Below are 5,394 nucleotides of genomic sequence, written 5' to 3' on the forward strand. Positions count from 1 at the left end.
AATGGATGTCAGAAGAGACTCTGAAAATTGCACTGGAGCGCAAAGAAGCCAAAGCTCTTTATATAATCGCTGTTATTTACAATAACAAGAAAATGGAAATAACCCAAGTGCTCATCAACAATGACTGGATAGATAAATTGTGATATATTCGTACAATGGGATATAATGTGGCACTAAAGACCAATTGAGTATTTGTAAAGCACACTACATGCAAGAGTCTGAAGGACATTTTATTTAATGAAATAACCCAGTCACAAAAGGACAAATACTGCACAAGATCTCTAACGTGAAACTAGGACGAGTTATGAGGGATCAGGGATAGGGAAGGAGAGAACAAAAATACAATGTTCAGACAATGAACATTATAAGGACCAGTAAAAGATCTACTTGGGAGAATTATAAGAAGGAAAATAAGGCTATAGCAATTAACAAATAGGAAGAAGATGTGTACCACTTAAAAAAGAAATGGAGAAGTGGAGAAAGAATGCAGAAAATGGGATAAGAAATCACTAGGACACCAAAGATTAGTGGGCAGATGGGTAGAAAGAATTGGTAAAGAGATGAGATAAGGTAATATAAGTCAGATAAGTAGTAATTAATAACATAAATCCCAATGTATACAAATGATTATATAAAACAAAATGTACATAATAAAAGTATGTATACAAATGATTATATAAGTTGAATGATTATTTAAAATAATGTAAGAGCAACATAATGTATACAAACAATTGCAAGCAAATAAATAAAAATGGAATTTTTTTTAAAGTTCCAAATTATTTAGAATGATATTTAAGTCATTCACCTAATTTGATTTTCACATGAAAAATATGGAAAAGTACAAAATATTATATCCAAAACATGTTATGTGCTGTTAAGTTGCCTGCGAGTCATAGTGACCTTTTGTACAATAACTGAAGCCTGCCCTATAACCTGAGCAACTCTCACAGACTCCAACATACCTACCACCATTACCCCAGTTACTGTGTCAATCCCTCTCATGGGGGTTTATCCTCTCCAGCGCTGTCCCTCAACCCTTCTCAGCATAATGTCCCTTCGTCAAGGACTGGTCCCTTTGGCCACATGCCCAAAATATGTGAGACAGAGCTTCAAAATCCTAGCCTCATTCTACAAGAATGGTTTTATATTTGTCCTTGTGGGACTGAATTAGTTCGCTCAGCATCCCAAGTTAGGTAATAATTTACAAAATCATAATTGTAGAATGAGTATTAGGATCTGAGGGAGGAGAGTAAAAGTAGAGGGATGAGGATGTGCAGAGGGAGGGGGACTTAATCATGTGGTTGTACAATTCGATGGGGGGGTGAGGGAAATTGGAAGAATGTGTTCTGAAAAACAATGCATTCAAATTTTGTAAACAAATGCATATAATAATAAAAACAAAATTTAGAAAAAATTAAAAAAAAAAGAGTTTCCAATAGATTAAGCCCAGTTCAACATTCTGCTAAGAATTACTAGTATTTTAGTAATATCCCCAGGAGATGCTTATGTATACATAAGATCTTGTTAGATGTAAATACAGCTCTGTTTAATAACTGACTCCCAAGAACCTTGCAATAACAACATATTTTATCATTACAAAAATGTAAATATAAGAAATATAAATGTAAAAATGTAAAGATTTAAAGTGTAAATTATAATTTAGGGTAACTGATAAAAATGTAAATTATCAGAATTGAACTGGAATGAACTGGTTGGAAGCCTTGATTAAAACACACATTAATCTCCAAACTCAATTTTTTTCAGTACTGGAAGTTTTTATTTTAAAATGTGATTTTTTTTTTAAGAAAGAAAATCTTAGCCTCCAAGGAGAAACTTGGTTTCACCCTCTCATAGACAGACCTGTTTCTTCCCTTGGTAATCCATGGTATGAAGACTCTTCTCTAGCATCACAACTCTAGGCCATCAAATCTTTTGTCATCCTTAGTCGACGTCCAGCTCTCTGATACATGACAAGTAATTGAGAAGACCGTGGCCTGAATCAGGAGTACGTTAGTCTCTAGACTCACATTGTTGCTTCTCAGTACTCTGGAGAAGTTCCTGAGCACAGATTTTCCCAAAGGAATTCATCTTTTGATTTCCTGACTGCTGATACCAAGAGTGCTGGTTGTGGAACTGAGCAAGCTGAAAGTGTTAACAACTTCAATCTCTTCTCTATTATGATACTACCAATTGGCCCAGTGGTGGGAATCTTTTTTCTTGTGGATGTTGAACTTCAGTCCTAATTGAAGACTATAGTCCTTGATCTTCTGCAGTGATCTCTTCAAGTGGGGCCTCCTCAGTTTCAGCAAGGAAAGTTGTCATCTGCAAACACAAGCTGTTTATGAATCTTCCTCCAATCCTGATACTACATTCCTCCTCATAAAGCTCAGCCTCCAGAATGATTTTTTCCACATGTAGATTTAAAAGTTATGGAGACAGGATACATCCCTGACACATTCCTTTTTTGATTTTTTGAATCATGCAATGTTTCCTTGCTCTGTTCTGAGGACAGCTTCCTGGTCCAAGTATAGGTTTTACATGAGCACAATCAAGTGTTCTGGGATTCCCTTTCTCCTCAAAGTTGGCCACAATTTGTTGTAATCCACACAATCACATGCCTTTGGATAGTCAATGAAACACAGATAGATATGCCTCTGGGACTCTCTGCTTTCTGCCAAGATCCATCTGACATTGGCAATTATGTCTCTAGTGCCATGACCTCTTTTAAACCCAGCTTGTATTTCTGGTAGTTCTCTGTCAATGTACTGTTACAGTAATTTTGGATAATCTTCACAGAATTTTGCCTGAATATGATATTAGTGATATTGCTTGATAATTTCCACATCCTATTGGGTCACCTTTCTAGGGCTGGGGGCAAATATGGTTCTCCTCTAGGCAGTAGGCAAGGTATCTTTCCTCCAATTTTCCTGGTATAAATTGGTGAGTATATCCATGATTGCAACTAGTACACAGGAACCAAAATAAGACATTCAGTCTATCCCAGTGTAACTTAAGAATCATCTCAAGAAAAGGTTTGAGGCATTAAATGAAGACTAGAGGAACTGTGAGATTAACAAAATGAATTACATCTTAACCTCAAGAAAGAGAAAATCTTCAGCTCTAGATCAATGGGCAACCTCATGATAGATGGGGGAAAGATTTACATAATAAATTCATTTTACTTAAATTTTACATAGATTTCCTTTCATTTTACTTGGATCCACAATCAGCATCCATAGTAGCTGCAGTAAAAAGAAAATAAATTCAGAAAGGATATTGCATTGGAGAAATCTGCTGTCAATAGCCTCTCCAAAGTGCGAAGGAGAAACCATATCAGTTCAAAGATTAATGTGTGACTGATTCAGCCATGATAGTTTCAGTTCCTTCTGGCCTCAGAAAGTTAGACAATGAATAAGAATGACTAAAGACAAATCAAAGGATTTGAATTTTAACGTTGGCAAATCATATTGAATATCCAATGAACTTCCAAAAGTGCAAATGAGTCTTGTAGGAAGTGCAACCACAGTGTTCCTTTGAGGCAAGGATGGGGAAACTTCATCTAACATATTTTCGGCACATTTTCAGTAGGCACCAGTTCTTGGAAAATTATATACTGGAAAAGTTGGAGAGTCCAAAGAAAAACTGAAGACTTAAATAGATGGATTTACACAATGACTACAACAATGAACCTCATTGTTCATTAACAGTGGAATAATTGATGCCTTTGAGCTCTGGTTTTGGAGAAAAGCAGTGAACATCCCATGGACTGCCAAAAGAGCAAACAAATATGCATTAGAAAGGGTGCGGTAAAGTGCTCTTTGGAGACAATAATGATGAGGCTTCAATTTATAAACTGTGCGTGCTGCTATTGTACTTGTTATGTACTGTTGAGTAGTTTGCAACTCACAGTGGCCCTATGTACAACAGCTCTGAAACCTTTACCCACACTACCCAGTCACTGAATTAATTCAGGCTTGTCCCTCCACCCTTTCAAGTATGATATCTTCAAGGACTGGTCCCTCCTTGCAATATGCCCAAAGTATGTCAGATGAAGCTTCAGAATCCTGGCTTCCAAAGATCAGCCTGATTTCACTCTCTTCAGGATGAAACTGTTCTTCTAGAATTCTGTGGTATATTCAGTACTTTTCTCTAGCACCACTGCACAAAGACGTCAATTCACCCTGTATCATCCTTAATCATTGTTGAGTTTTCTGATGCATAGCAAGTAATTGTGAAGACCATGGCCTAGATTAGACCCACCTTAGTCTCCAGAGTGACACTGTTGCTCTTCTGTACTCTGGAGAGGTCCCTGACAGTAGACTTTCCCAAGGCAATTCATCTTTTGATTTCCTGACTGTTAGTACCATGAGTGTTGGTTGTGGAGCCCAGTAAACATGTTGCTAGGAGGGGCAATTCCTTGGAGAAGAACATCATGCTTAGAAAGGTGGAGAGTTGGTAAAGGAGAAGAAGACCCTTGGCCAGGAGGATTGACACAGTGACTGCTGCAATGCACTCTAATGTGGTATAAAGTGTGAGGATGTCACAAGATAGGACAGTGTTCAGATTTTTTGTTCATGGGTTTGCTATAGGTTGTACTTACCTTAATGACCATATGTACTTGACCTAACAACAACAACATAAATTGGAGCACATTTGGGACTCTGAGGATTGAGTAATTTAGGTTAAAATTCTTATCTGTTGTACAGGGCCACTACAAGTCACAGTTTCTGTGGCACCTAACAACAACAGTATAGAGTTTCCAACTACTGGCATATGACTGTGCAGAGCACCTCAAATTGTGCCTAAGCTTGAGAAGAATGTGAATCCTAGAACAGCTGATAGTTTTCATGTGAAACCTATCCTAGGACCAGGAGTAAGCCATCAGAGCAGAAGAAGGAACTGCTGCATGGTTCAAAATCAGGAAAGGAGAGCATCAGGGATGCATCCTGTCTGCAACCTCTTCAATCTATATGTAGAACAGATCATTCAGGAGGCCGGGTTTTATGAGGAAGAATATGGCATCAGAATTGGAGGAAGACTCATCAACAACTTATGTTATGCAGATGACACAACCTTCCTTGCTGAAACTGAGGAGTGCCTGAATATCTGCAGAAAGTCGAGGACGGGAGTCTTTCACATGGATTGAAGGTCAACATCAAAAAAACAAATTTTTTCACCACTTGGCCAATTGGGTTAAGATTATTAACAATTTCAGCTTACTCGGGTCCACAATTAACACTCTTATCTTGGAAATAGCAGACAAGAAATCAAAAGAAGAATGTTATTATGTTGTTATGTGTTATGTTGTTTGTTGTTATGTGCCGTCAAGTCACTTGTGACTCATAGCGACCCTTTGTACAACAGCACTAAACCCTGCTCTATTCTGTACCAATC

The sequence above is a fragment of the Elephantulus edwardii genome, unplaced genomic scaffold (assembly GCF_000299155.1).
Source record: "Elephantulus edwardii isolate Elephantulus edwardi_28Jun2011 unplaced genomic scaffold, EleEdw1.0 scaffold00012, whole genome shotgun sequence".
In the NCBI taxonomy this organism is placed as follows: Eukaryota; Metazoa; Chordata; class Mammalia; order Macroscelidea; family Macroscelididae; genus Elephantulus; species Elephantulus edwardii.